Source organism: Triturus cristatus, chromosome 1_2 (assembly GCF_964204655.1).
Source record: "Triturus cristatus chromosome 1_2, aTriCri1.1, whole genome shotgun sequence".
NCBI lineage: Eukaryota > Metazoa > Chordata > Amphibia > Caudata > Salamandridae > Triturus > Triturus cristatus.
The window spans coordinates 210,435,061-210,450,980 of record NC_140580.1 but is presented as its reverse complement, the minus strand read 5'-3'; the positions used below and the strand labels follow the sequence as shown (position 1 = coordinate 210,450,980).

Genomic DNA, 15,920 nt, shown 5'->3' with positions numbered 1-15,920 from the left:
GATGCTAATTTTAAAGGCACTGGACGTTTGAAAAGAGTTTTTCCAATGGTAAGCTTGTTAGTTTACTTACATTTCTGTTCTCTGGGGATAAAAATGAATGCCACATGAACATAAATCTAAAAGTTAACTTTATATGCTGTTCCTCATTGACAGAGAAAAAACAATTTACAGTGCACAGGCTAAACTAGCAAATGTGGACAATTACCTAAATGTCACACAACCACAAACATATCTATCTTCAAAATCATGCTTACTAAAGTTGCCATACGAACTTTCTTATTACATTATTTAATAATCATTGGTGTACTCTTAAACATTTAAAATCTATATGTTGATTTTAAATTAATGGATGTAGTTTTTTCTATTAGGGTAATTCTTGGTTTAGGCATGCTGAAAGAATGGATTCTCACTAACCATTAACGTTTTCCTTGCCGTGCAGTACCAAGTTCATGTGTCTGTAAGATTTATCACTTTTGTAACTATTTCACCTCTAGCTTTACTTAACATCTGTTCCAGTGTTTTACCTTTAGGGTCTTCATCCTCATTTCTTTATTTCTCCTATTGTTTTAATTCACCCTAACAGATTTGGTAGGCGTTTTCAGTTGGCTTAAATCTAGATGAGAGAAAAAAGGTTTAACTGTTGTCACTTCGGCGAGAATTCAACACGCTAATAAACTACACTATGCATATGTTTAATTCAGTTGTTGCTGAGAGAGAGTGTAATAAACATATATAAGCGGGAATGAGAAACACAATATAACTTGGACTTGGAATAGTCTAAAAATAGTAGGCTGATAGTGTTGTGCTCTCCTAAATTGCAACATTTTGGCAATGCATTTGCAGCTCAAAATAAAATGTCATAAAAACATAAGAACTGTTCCTTAAAATCTAATAAACAAGCAAGCAGAGGACTTAAAACCCCATGTGGTGTGCCAGTACAAACTGAACACTGGACCTATATACCTAAACCTAACTCCAAACTGCATGTACATTCAGATAATCTGGACATCTGTGAGACAATGTTTTGGTTTCTGTCCTGCCAAAATACAGATCAGTAAAACTCTTAATTGTTCTTAGGAAATCCATGCTGAAAGCTTGCATTTTTTGTTTTACATTTCAATAAATGCTTTCAACTTGTACACACAAACACACACATGCACGCACACACACATGCACGCACAAGCACACATACAAACACACTGGGTGTATTATACATGCTTGTATCATTTCACTATTTCCATGTAAATATATACTGCCCAAATTAGATTAAAAAACACATATATGCATTGCAGTGCAATTTACAATACCAAATTACAGTTGTCCATGTCTATTCAGTAAGCACCGATGCAAAACCATGAACCTAAAGGGAGCATTGAATTTCTGAGGGATATGCTGCTGCATTACACAATTACACATATTTAAGCATTAATTGTTAAAGGAGTTATGAGAAAATGGATTATTAGTTGGGGTGGTTGGGAGACCTCACCAAGTAATTATGTCACTACTCAGGGTCAATTAGGTTACTTTAGCTTAAACCGTGGCTCAGTCCTGGGTAGCTGTGGCAGAGAGCAGTCAGGCATAACTCAAAGGAAACATGTGTAAAGCATTTATTATTACCAAAACAGTTAATAAGTCGAACACACAGCCCAATAAAAATCCCACTCCAATGTATAAAAACAGGATACATTTAATAAACAAACACCAAAACATTAAAAATCGGATTAGGGGAACCAGACATATGAATATTAGGAGTTTTACAGTTTTCTAGTGCCAAAAAGAGCAAAGCACCAACCACGGCTATCTGGTCGTGCTAGACCGGGTCAAAGTTAAAAGTTAAGGCCAACTACGTTGAAGCACAGGTTGGCTACAGGAACTAGGTTTATCCCAGTGAAAAGTTTACCCTCTGACTTAGGGCCATATTATGATCTTGGAGGATGGGATGCTCTGTCAAAAATGTGATGGCTATCCCATCCACCATATTACAAGTTCCATAGGATATAATGGAATTGTATTTGGCGGATGGGATATCTGTCACGTTTGTGACAGAGTAACCATGTCTGTCAAGATCATACTCAGGTTCTTATTCTTTTTGTTTTTGGAGGAATTTTCTCGGTGGCAGGCTGCCGAATTGATACGATGGAGGGCTCAACGACGGTGGACTTCTGCCTGGCATTGGCCACGGTGAAATCCTCCACATTGGGACTTAGAAGCGTTTCTGGAAGTAGAGCTGCTCTTGGCATGGGAAACTAGCAAGTTGAATCCGACTGGCGATGCAACAATGGTGGCTGCAGTTCGGCAGTGGTCCTGTGGTAGCCTCTGGTTCTTTTAAGAAAAAGTTCATAAAAAATGTCTAAGTGTGTCGTTTTGAACCTTGAGGTGAAGAGAGTACACTCTACCACCAGCCATGGGTCCAGGACCTTTTGGGCACCATTTGGTGAGGTAGAACTTAATATCTAAGTAGCCACCAGCAGGGTCGAGGGCAAATCCAGTTGGAACTGGAACTTTTGCAGCATGAATCCTTTTCTGGATTCACATGCTGTACATTGTTTCTCCATCTAGTGGTTGGGCCTGGAATGGCCCTTTTAATTTTCTCCTTTTTCTTTCTATTTCTGTGGGCACCGTCTGTGGTGGTATGTCTATCCCTTGTGTGATGTCAGGCGGCACAATGGATGTTCCTGTGTGTAGTTGCCATCTTCAGATTCTTTTTTCTGTCAGTGGGTTTGGAAGCAGTGGAGGAGCTCTGAAAGTTTTCTCAAGAAATCAAAAGTTTTCTGGACGAAAATCCACTGATTTGCCGAAGACTGCAAAAGGAACAGTGATGAGAGAAAAGGAGACCCTTCTCTCTTCCAACCAATAGGGGACCCTGTTAGTAATAGAGGCATTGTATGAGAATGAAGGCAGCTAGGGGTCACAGATAACACACCCTTTAAATTCTGCCCCCAACTGGAACCACAAGTTTCCCTAGAGAGATTTCAATGAGGTCTGTAATCTCTGTCTCCCGGAAGACCACCAAGACGAGGACTGTGAGGTCCGTGCTGCATGTGTAACTAAAACGCTAAAGGTATGACGAAGACAGAGGCCAGAACACTACACCACCATGGTCATCACTCAGAAGATACAGGTTTTGCTGAAGGGCCTAGGCCTGTCCAGCGACAATGAGGAGTACGTCGAGATTTAAGTGGCCGGCGCTGAGAAGAAACAAGCACCAAAATGGTCACAAAGGACACCAAAAAAAAGAAGCTTAAGGTAACAAAACCGCAAAAAACTCAGACCCAAAACCTTCCGACAATAAGTCCCACAAAGCAGCCTCAGCGTCGAAACACTCCTCGACTGAAGGCAAGCCGAAACCTAAGGAGCCACAATGATACTGACTGAGGGATACAGATGGAGGCAAGACACCATCGAAGCCTTCAATGATTCCATCCACTCCAGATGGAGCAAGAGAGAAAATCAAGGTTCCAGAGACAGTAGAACTGTCGATATCAAAAAAGAGAACTTCTCCAACACCGAACAGAAAGCGCTCAAGGTCAAAAAGAAGACGAGAAGACTTGAGGCCAAAATGACTGCACTCCTGCAAAGGAAGAAGGACTTTGATGACTCCTTAAAGGATTTTTGGATCCCAGGAAAGCCTTCAACGTCAACCGAGGACAACCAGTTAGCCCTGGAGGCCGCTGCAACAACAGAACCTCACAAAGAGGAGCGAGCAGAAACATTCTTCGAACTCAAGGAGGCTGAAGAGGCTACAGGCTTCAAGGAAGAATCATGGCACAATCCCAACGCCGAGTACCCAGAAGAAGGTGTGGACAGCTACCCTTCAAGGCCATCTTCTCTAGATGACCTATCCCTCTACAACAGTTTTTTAAAGAGGGCTGCAGAGACTTATGGGATCTAATGAGAGGAGAAAAAATGAGACTCTTGTTTTCTCCTTGAGACCATAATGCCACCAAACAAGGGGAATCTATATTTACCCTTGCCCCCGAGCATATTTGGCCTGGGGAAGGAGGCATTCCAGGAACCAGTCACTGCAAGGAAAGTTACACCCAAAGTAAAAAAGAAATATAAATCATCTACTCAAGATCCCAAATATGTCCAGGGAAACACTCCTGCGGATTCAATCATCATTGCAGCCACCAGGTAAAGAAACAATGTGCATACATCCACAGGAAAATGGAATGAGAAGGGAAGTAAGAGACTGGACCTGGTGGGAAGAAAGATGGATAGGAAAGCTGTAACCCAGTGGCGGACTGCCAACTCAAATGCCCTGTTGAACAGGTACAGACATCAGCAATGGGATGAGATGGAGTCCCTTATGCAACACCTCCCAAAGGAGTACAAAAAGAGGGCCAAGGCAGTGATTTAAGAGGGGAGAAACATTGCAGATACCTGCCTGAAATCAGCCTTGGACGCAGCAGACACTGCCAGCAGACAGATATGCATGGGCATCACAATAAGAAGACATGCAACAACTCAAAAAGAAAAACGAGATGGCAAAGGCAATGGGGCACTACAATTCAGGGGTTTCTTCAGAAAAGGAGGAACAGCATCCTGAAGGCCCACTGGCAGAGCATCATTCACAGTGGACCAGCAGCAACAGCAGGCACAGGGCAGCTCACACCAAGCCTTGCAACAAACCTCTTACCAACAGTGACAACACCCTGCTACGCAGCACTTTCGTAGAAGAGGAAGGGGCAGAGGTCAGACCCCCAGATGGGCTGGAACAACAGGCAAGTGACTCACCCAACTGCAACACATGCCAACACAAAACACCAGTAGGAGGCAGAATAAGAGATTACCCACAGGAGTGGGGAAAAACTCACCTCTGACAATTGGATTCTGAACATAATGGATACTGCATACAATGTATCAAAGAACCACCACAAACCACAGAGGTTTCAAGGACAAGAGATCAAACTCTGAGACCAATCCTGGATCTCAGATTCCGAAACAAATTCATTCATACACAACACTTCAAGATGACAAACTTCAAGGAGTAATTCTGCTCTTTAGGAAGGGGATTTATATGGCAACCTTAGATCTAAAAGACTCCTACCTACACATACCTATGAAACACAAAACATTCCTCAGATTTGTATTGGACAGAGTCCACTACTAAATTCACATTGCTACCATTCGGCATAAAATCATTCTCACAGGTCTTTTCAAAGTGCCTCACAGTAGTAGCAGCACACCTAAAAAGACAAGGTATCCATGTCTACCCATACTCGGGTGATTGGCTAGTAAAACAAAAATGCCAAGAGGATATTTAAACAGTAATCACCACACTGCAATGAAGGAGCTTCACAATAAACCACAAGAAGCCGTCACCACAACCAGAACAGGTAAAGGTGTTCTTGGGACCAAACTTAAACTCAAAGACAGCACCAGCATATTCAGTACCAAAGAGAGCAATGGCAATCACAGAGCCAGCTCACCTCTACCAGAGGGGACGGTCTCTGACAGTGAGGACTGTCATGTACCTAATGGGCATGATGGCATCATGCACACCACTCATAACACATGCAAGACTTCTCATGCGTCCCTTACAGGAATGGTTCTCCAACAAATGGTCACAAGTCACTTGGAGTTGGTAAGATCTAGTGGTTGTCACAGAAAACTACAAAAGGAGATACAATGGTGGGAATCAAAAAGATTTGACCTTAGGGAGACCATTCAAAACTCCAACTCTGACCATCACAACTGATGCATCCCACAAAGGTTGGGGAGCACACACAGGCAACCCAAAGGTACGGGGACAGTAGAACACTGCACAGATGCGCTGAAATACATCACTACCTGAAAATGAAGACAGTTTTCCTAGACTTGAAGGCTTTCCAAGCACACATAACAGGCAAGACTATACTAACGAAATAAATAATGCAAACAGACAACAAAACAACCATGTTTTATCTCAACAACCAGGGAGGCAGAAAATCATTGACCCTGAGCAAACTAGCCTAAAAAATATGGAATTTGGCAATACCAAGGAAGATCACACTACAAACTGTCCACTTACCAGGATTACAGAATATGACGGTGGACAGACTGAGCAGACTAGAAAGCAGCTCCCATGACTAGGAACTAAAGCAAAGATCACTGGAGAAAATATTCAAGGTCTGGGGAACCAACAATAGACCAGTTTGCAACAGCCAAAAACGCACAATGCCAACTCTTCACCTCCAGGCTTCAACATCACCAGTCAGATAGGAATGCCCTGCCACTAAATGGGTCAGGGAGATTTGCATATGCTTTTCCTCCAATTACCCTGATACCGAAGGTGCTGGAAAAGCCAGACAACCAGGGACAAGCCTCATCCTCATAGCTGCACAGGTGGCAAGACTGACTTTGGACCCGGACCTCATGGACATGTCCAAGGGACAAATTATCACAATCAAAGCAGAACAGGATTTGTTAGCAATGCAGGAGGGGAGAGTGTACCACCTGGAGCCAGCAACTCTCAGCCTAGCAGCTTGGCCCCTGAATATCTACAATTCGGGCATATGAAACTACTGCCCAGGAAAATGGAAATCCTAAAAGAAGCAAGAAAAGCTACCACCAGAAAATGGTATGCTGTAAAATGGAACAGATACATTCACTGATGCACAAAAAACTGAAATATGGAGACAAGAACAAAACAGGAAACTGTATTGACTTACCTCATTCACTTGTTAGACACCGGGTCAACCTACACATCCTTATAGGTACACGTGGCAGCAACAGTAGCCTATACCAGGGGCACTACATGTAATAGCTTCTTCACATCACCAGTGGTGAAGAGATTCTTGGAAAGATCTAAAAGGATTGCACCACCAAGATCAGTCTAAGCCGTTTGAACCTATGCACAAAACAAATCTCACATCACTCACACTCAAAATAGTATTTCTACTTACAATTACATCACTAAGCAGAGTGAGCAAACTACACACACTAAGAATACAGGAAGCATACCTGCAAATACACAAAGACAAGCTAGTTCTCTGAAATAACCAAGGTTCCTTCCCAAAGTGATGGCCCACTTTCATTTCAACAAAACCATTCAACAACCATCTTTCTTCAAATAGCCAAAGACACAGACAGAAAGAGCCCTATACAGGTTGGATCTTAAAGAGGATTTAATTTACTATCTGCAAGAAACAGAGAAGTTCCATCAAGGGAACCCGTTGTTGTCTCCTTTACCAAGGCAACCAAGGTTTCCTCAATAACTAATGGAACAATCTCAAGATGGATTGTGGAAACAATACAGGCTTGCTATTAGAGGGTGGGGGTGAGACTGCCCACACATCCAAGAGCCCACTCAACAAGGAAAAAGGCAAACCTACCCATGGATGCAATCTGCACAGCAGTGGCACTGGGGTCATCACAAACCTTTGCAAAACTTTATTGTATGGACATTCAGATGAACAAGGAAGCATAGGTCAGGCAAAAAGTACTACAATGCCTGTTTGCTAACACTTCCACATTCTATACCAGCCAACCCATGGAAAGGGATACCGCCACATAATCAAATGCACAGCATGTGAATCCAGAAAAGGGATTAATGCTGCAAAACAAAATGATCACTTACCAGTAGGAGTAGTTTTTCAGCTTGAAGAGTTTTCTGGATTGACATGCAACCCACCCACCACCCTGGAAATAGGAGATGATGGAGCCAGGTGGGGAAGAAAAGAACAAGGAAGAAGTATTCTATAAAGGAAAGAAAAAAGAATCAGAAGATGGCGACTACACACAGGAACATCCTTGGCACCGTCTCACGTAACACAAGGGATGGACATACCACCAAATGGTGGTCGGCGATGCCCACAGAAAAAAAAGAAAGAAAAATGACAATTCCGGACCCAACCAATAGATGGCAGAATAATGCACAGCATGTGAATCCTGGAAACTCTTCAAGATACAAAACTATCACTACTGTTAAGCACACCTTTTGTTCTTTGTTGCAGGCTTCTTGCAGCATTTGTGTTATTGGAGCTTAACATGAGGCTAACCAATTAGCCCTTGGAGTCCACTCATCTGCGTACAAGTGAGAGCATTTCTAGCCCTTTGAGTTTTCCTCTGCAGGTAAAACAGCAGGTTTAGTCTTTCTTCTGGCTTCCAGTCCTTTGGTTCAGCAGGTGCGGTCCTCCTTCTGTTTTTCACAGGTCCAGGAGTGTACTGTGGAAGGTAGTAAGGGGTGTCACTTTAAAGCCTGGCACTAGCTTGTTGGTGAGGGAGGCTCCTTCACAAATAGCAACAAAATCCTTATGTGCACATGCTCATACAGCAGTTCCTCGGGTTTGGCACTACCCAATCCCACAGTGCACCTCTTTGCCCAAATCCAAGATTTCATAATCTTTGTTCCTTGGGTCAGAGTTATGGGCACACCCCTGAGGTGTGTCTTGGGAATTAAGGAACTCACCCTGCAAAAACAGTTCTGGGTCAGGGTTTCCCCCATTGGCACTGGTGCCATTTTGGCAACCTAGATACTGGCAGGGGCAGGCCTATGAGTGAGTTACATCTGCCTGTGACAGGGGGTGCCCCTTAAGCTTTGACAGTTGGTGGGCACATCCCCAAAGCCATCTTGTCCATAGGAGGTCAACCTCCTCTTAACCAAGGCCCTTTTGTTCCCTTTCCTTAGGGCAATTCACACCTCTTAAGAGACTACCAGGTGACAATTGGGGATTTTCTTAGAAAGGGCTACTGGAAGCTTTACTATTTTGAAAATGCCAATTTAAGAAAGTTGGCATTTTTCCATCTAATTTAAAATCCAACTTTACTATTGGCTATTCCCAAACTGAAGTTATACATTATAAAGTGCCGTAATGTAACCCAGTGCTTCTCCATGGGAGAGCCAGCCGTGTCACAGTGAAAAACAACTTTGGAGATATTTCACTGCCAGGATATGTAAAACTTAAAAACACATGTCCAACTTTTTAAATACCATGCACCCGCAACCTAAGGGGACTTACAGCCTATCTTAGGGGTGAGTCACCAGTATAGAAAAGGAAGGTTTTGGCCTAGCAATAGGCATAGTTATCCAGGTCAAACAGCAGTCCACTAGTGACAGTTAACCTTTCGCTTCCCCACTCAACATTCCTCTTTCTATTTGTTTCTCTCCCTGTGCCCTCCATGTTGGTTTCCCCCAACAAAGCCCCTGTGTTGGTTCCCCTACCCTCTTGCTGCTTACCCATCCCTGCCCTCCATGATTCTGTCTTCTCCATGTCGCTTCCCCCACCCACATTGCTTCACCCACCCACTTGCACCACTTTTTTTTTTAGTTTTTATTTACTGAGCCAACGGATTGGCAAAATAAAAAGTAGTTGTGCCACTTTGTAGGCATGCACATGCTTGGTGCTAGAGTCTACAAAATGGCTCATAGATTTTTTCTCTTTGTTAGCCAGGCGGTACCTTAAAGTAGTACTCCATTCCATTTTATTCCTAGAACAATTTATTCGAAGTGTCTACGCATGAATAATTTTGAACTGTGAGCTCTGCATTCATGGTATCTATACTATCCACTGGCTATTTTCTTATTCAAAGACAGTGCGGTATGGGAGATTGGTCAAACAACCTACTCACCAATGTTTCCCCTACTCTATGTTCAACTCCAAAATCATGTTAATGCTAACCATCATCTCCTGCATGACTACCAGTCTGGCATCTTATCAGACAGCAGCATGGAGCCTGCTATCTTACACGTAGACAATGACCTCCTCGCCATAGATGAAGATGACCCCTGCCTCCTAATATTGCTGCAACACAGATGAAGATGACCACTGCCTCCTTATATTGCTGGACATCTTATCTGCCATCAACAGAGTCGACCATCCCACTCTCATTAGCACCCTGGAGTCTTGAATGGAATTTAACGGCAACATCCTTCCCTGGTTCTCCTCTTCTCCTTTTACCTTTCCAACTGACACAACTTTGTTCATATGGGCACCTCATACAGATCCCTCTCACCTGCTCAGCCTCCAGGATTCCAAACTGCCCCCTGTCATCTTCAACATCTACATGGATCTGCATGATGTTCTACTCACAGATAACACCATCAAGATTCACCAATACGCCAATGATACACAAATCCAGCTGCGGCCACTGCAGGTAAGAGTGGTGGGGCCGAGTTGGGGGGATTTCAAGAGACGACCACGAGGGAAAATGTATTATTTATCTAATTTTCCCTCGTGGTCGTCTCTCGAAATCACCCTCCACCCGGCTCCACTGCTCTTACCTGCAGCAGCAGCGGCTGTACAAATCTACTTAAAAGTGCCCTCTGCTTTACATATCCAAGGCCTCAAATGCTGCCTGGACATCATCCGCCCAATCATCAGCCCAAGTAAGACAGAATTCCTTTTATTTTCCACGAACATCAAACAAGAAACAGTACAAGCTATTTCATCCAGAAAATAAGTTCATTACTGATGTGCAAACCCTCCTACTCTTGTATTTCAATGGTGGTAATGCCCTGCTTCATGGCTTCCCAGACACCCACAATGGTACCCCTTAGGTGCATCCTGTAAGCAACAGCACATTTTGTTCCCCACTTGAAAAAATGTTATGACTTCACTCCCACCCTAATGAAACTTCATTGGCATTGGCTTCCCCTGCTGTCCTGCACCATGTTCAAATGCAGCTGCATTGTGTACAAAGCTATAATGACTAACATGCCCACTTATCTGGCAGACAAGCTCACCAACTCTGGTGGTTCTCAGCACACCTGCAGCCAGGATACAATCAGACTGCAGACTAAGAATTCTAAAACAAAATGAAAAAAATAGTTCATTTGGCCTTTTCCATTATGCACTCAGGATCTGGCACAATAACCCCTTATCCATCAGAACCGTCCCAGCTCTGCTCCAATTTAGGAAATAGTTTAAGATGCATCTCTTCGAAGAACACAACATCGCAAAGCATTACCCTTCTACTTTTCAGCTACCTCTCCTATAACTCGTTGACTTTAGGCTTTTCATTGACCCTGTACAGAGCTCCACTGCCATTTGGCTAGTTCACGCTATAAAAATACCACATACAGAGTTTGTTCTGGTCGATTCACCTATGTATTCCATGAGCACAAGCCTAATACCTTTGACTCCTCACCCACATGAGTAGAACTCACTCATTTTATGTTTGGATCTTCTTCAATCTAGCCTAACCACCAGTCATGCAGTTATAAACTCAGACAACCCCTGCCACCCCCATGGCCACTCGGTCATGAGTTGTCAGTAGTTCATCCATCTCTGGAGGTTTGGGTACAGACTGCACATGTCTCCTTTGTACATTCAGAAACAGGCATGGATTTGTAATTTGGAATCTTTTGTAAGTCAAACTGAAGCAAAAACAGAGTCATAATGAAAATGAATACACTTTTAAATCATCCTTGGCCCCTTACAGTCACCTACCCACAGGTATGGTTACAAAAGAATTGCAGTGGAATCAAATTTACACCTAGCTATGCCATCTGACACGGAACACCAGTATGTCACATATCTCAATCAGATGTCTTCAAATTACAATATATTCAGGCATCCTGTAAGCATCATCCCAGTTTCAAATCATTCAGTATAACCATACATTCATCTGGTTAGTATATACTCACGTACATCAGAAGCCATACACAAAGAAGACACATTTCAGTTTTCATACCTTATTTACATCTTCTAATTTAGTCAAGCTGTATCTAACACTGTACCTCGAAAAACATGAGAAGCAAATAATGCAATAAAAGTGGGCAATGCTTCATCATTTTTTGATAGGGTCAGGCTAGTAGATGTTAATCCTAGACGTAATGCACTAGCTTTCTAGTATGCCTTATATGGAGGTTTTTGTTATTAAATATGAAACACATTTTATGCATGAATTTAAAAAAATTAATCAAAGTACCCATTTGTAAAGACAGAAAATACATTTACTTGGTTATGAAACATTGTGGAAGGTCTATGTTACTGAATGATAACATTGTCTGGACACATATACAGAGGTATTTTCTAAACTGTCAATATAGTTCAACTTCCCTAATTCTCCAGGTACATAATGATAGTTGTATGGGTCTTGCTTTTAAGTACCCCATGATTAGATACCCAAACCAGAAGCACAGCTGAACATATATTTGTAGTTAGTATGTATGAAGTTAAAAAAACACTTGGATTAATTAGAAAAATGCCAAAAAAACAACCTGCATATCACTCTTATTCCACTTAAGATGTGCAGAGTTGTCTATAATAAAGCACAAAACAAAGATTGCAAACATGCATGTGACATGCTTAACTTTAATTATTCAGCAAAAAGTGATTGTCAATCACACAGGTCAGTCCAAATTTGCCAGTAGGAGAAACAGAATTGCTGGTGAAAGATTTCCATGTTTATCACAATGTTAAAATGATTTGTACTTAAAAAAGCAATGAAAATAAAGTTGAAAAATTATGTTTGAGTGGCAGGTATTATTTTGTAAGGCAGAATAATAAAGTATTCATCTATGTTGCAGACCAAGCATTACTAGTCAAGAGAGCAAATATTCTGAATTACTAAAGATGTGTTCTTTCTTCAACTTAGATAAATAGCTATCAATAGTATGTTTCTGGGTTACAAAGGGCAAGAGTGGTTACCGATCACATAAGTAAAGATGGCTGATAGGCCTAGAATCCAACTTACTCCAATGTTTTGATGTACAATCTAGATACAAATAAAAAGCAAAAAATAAAATACAAAGAAAAATACATGTAAGGTCAAATGAGGTATGAAACTACTTTAGAAATATAAATGTTGTATTGTATAAATAATATATGCCATGTAGCTCCCTTTTACTAAATGTACAAAAGAGGCACGTGTAGAACAAGACATTCCAGGGTTCCCTCAGAACCAAACTTTATTTACATTACAAAATTCTTATGCAATTCTTCAAGGTTCACAGATAGTGGACTACATACTGAGGAAATTGTATGAGCAATGTTCAAAACTTATCTATGATATAAATAAGTGCTACTCACAATAGTCCTTATTCAGGGTCTCAGGATAATACTGAAATACGATCATTTAGCTCAGCAAAATGCAAAACAAGCATATCAATAAATGTTTGGAAATGATACTGATGCCAATATTACTATCATCTCCTATTTTAACAGTGCAATAGCATAAAAATCCAACTTGGAGCTAACTATAACACGTCCTCAATCTGTGTCTATACAAAACATAATATTTAATATGGTGATTGCTTTAAAATTGCAGTCTCATACTTGAAGCATATCCCTGAAAAACCAAGGCCTACTTCCAGTGGGGTGACCTTTTCAAACCACTCCATTTTGTAGATTTTGCGGGTTTGATAACAGAGTTGCCACACTTTATCGCACTTCCATCTTTACCAGTTTTTCTATGTTATCATATACCAGTCTACACAATAAATAATCTGGGCATATAACTCAAGGAAGTAGATCACCAGAAACTGTCTCTCTTGGAGCCTGTAAAACCTGTGGGAAAAATGACATTAAGACAACCATCATCTGATTCAAACATATTCATTGATGTTGTCATTTTTATAAAAGGGCTGGGTACATATCTTGGCACTGAAAGGCTAAATGAATTGGGTACCACTCAAGAGGAGCTGCTTGGCATGCAGGAAACTATACTAACTTGTTAAGCCACACAGGCCCAAAGGTTATTAACCATCATTTGAATATTAATGATTTGCAAGACTTCTGATGTCAAGCAAGAGAGAGAGTTCTAGGCCCTACTATCCTGGAGAATGAAAGCTCTCATACCTATCTGTATTTTGTTGCACTTAGGGAAATTGGCAAGCAGAGATGTGCAAATCACAAGTTTACTGTCAAGGAGTATAATTAAAGTTTATTGAATAAGAAACAGGGATTCTGAAGATTGACAGCCTGAAGCATAATCCACATTGACTTAAAAGAAATATGGTGTACACTCAACTAATACAGGTACTATAATGCAGAAAATGAAGCATGCTGCTGTACTCCCTGTTATAGCTACCTGTAGATGACTTTAATAAAGGAAAGATCCATACAATATGCTTGAGGTGTAGATTCCAGCTATAACTAAACCTTTTATAGCTCCGCATCTATCAAAATAATTACAAACCCTAAACATGACCCTATTGTGGCTAGCCTGATCCCAGTTGCAATAAGCATTTACAAATCAATAGGTCTCTCATTTTGAGCTATTGGCACTGTAAATGTCAATAGCTTAAATTCTCACAAGTGCGAGATCTATTGAATTGCAAATATTGTTTGTTTCCAATCGTCCCATGCCGTGCTTGCATTTAATAGAGGCTACTCCTCTTTCTTTAGCGGAGCCACGTCTAAAGAAAGGGGCATGGCCTCTATTAAGTGCAAGCACAGCATGGGGCGCTTGGAAACAACCCCAAAAAATATATTTGTAAAGCAATAGATCTCGCATTTGCAAGAGTTTAAGCTATTGTCATTTACAATGCCAATAGCTCAACTCTCCTAAATGCAAGACCTATGGCATTGCAAAGAAGCGGTCGCCATTGTCCCGGCTGCTTGGAAAGTGAAAGTGCGCATGGTGGGCTGAATGTAAGGAAAGCACGTTGTGCTTGAAGTAAGACAAAACTCACTAAAGAAAATAGTGCTTACAGACTAAATAACACGGATGGTGTAACAACAGGAGTTAAATTGCCAGTCCTCATGGGAGGTTACAAATGAAGGCAAGGCGGTACTAAGGAGGAACTAACAAGCCAATTATAGAATCAAAAGCCAGCATTTACTAATGTCAAAGACACAATCCAATGAAAAATATGGGCAGGGAGTGGGCGGAGCTTCAAGTGCATACTCTAATACAGCATGCCTTGCATAGCAGCACATGCTCTGCCCAGGCTCGACCAAAAAAGGAACTCCTGTGTTCTGACACTATTATTTTAATCTTCATGGGTTCATCAGCAGGTTTTTCTTGCACTTTCACTGATCCACAGCTGCTATGCATTTTGCAAAGTTATGATCATAGGTTATAGTTTCTTCGATTCATGTTTTATAGCATAGATGTATACTAGCATGCAATATGAAAGAATACATCTGATCCATTGTATCATTAATAATTAAAAAATAATGGTAAGAGCAGCAATTTCTGTCAAGGCTGGAACACTACAGCTCCGCCGTGGCATCTGGTACCCCTTAGAATAGAGCAACCTTTAAGCCCAGATGACATATACAACAGACAATGTTGTTTCTCATAGAAATCATCTTATTTTTAGGAAGTATATATCATATACAAAGTAAATACATGACATAAGATTTTACCTATCAGTAGGGTATAAGAATTACAAAACAATTGACACATATGTCATGCTCAATAAATGGCACTGTTTCACTGGCTTTGTTTGCATGAACTCTATTTTAATTAATAACAAGAGTAGCAAGGCACCAAGAGTCCAGCTGAAAAGGTATAGATACTTGAATTGATCTGTCAAGCCTTGTTCTTCATTTCCTTTTAATCTGTACATTTTGTTTCCTCTTCTGTTTGTCTGTGTGTCTATTCATTGCTTCTACAGGTCTACCTTAGTCCCCTTTATCCCTTACATCTCGTCTGCCTTTTTTCCTGGGTCTTTCCTCCTCCTGCTTCCTCTGCAGCCCGCTCCTCGTTTTCTCCTGGATTATCCATTTTCGTTTCAGTGTTGAATCCTGGGTGATTTATCCCACTTCCTTCCTTATTCCTCAAATTATTTTCTCTTGCGAACCTAGACATATCCCTTGTCTATTCTAAATGCCTTTGTTGCCTGATTTGTATTCGTAACATCTAACCATTACCATCATTATGCTATGGTGAATCCCATATATGTCTATATTTAATTGATTTAGGTACAATAGGAATGCTAATTTGCTAATACAGAATTCTACCCATTTTACAAGTAAACATGAATCATACCAAATTTATTAAATGCAATGACCTTCATATGCTGATTGGTGTTAGGTTTTTATGAA

The 15,920-nt window shown here is 41.1% G+C and overlaps 1 protein-coding gene across 3 annotated transcripts in view; it reads left to right on the top strand.

The window, feature by feature from the left end:
- COL13A1 (collagen type XIII alpha 1 chain) overlaps positions 1-15,920 on the top strand; it is a 583,842-nt gene that overhangs the window by 496,446 nt on the left and 71,476 nt on the right. The gene's annotated exons all lie outside the window — the stretch shown is intronic.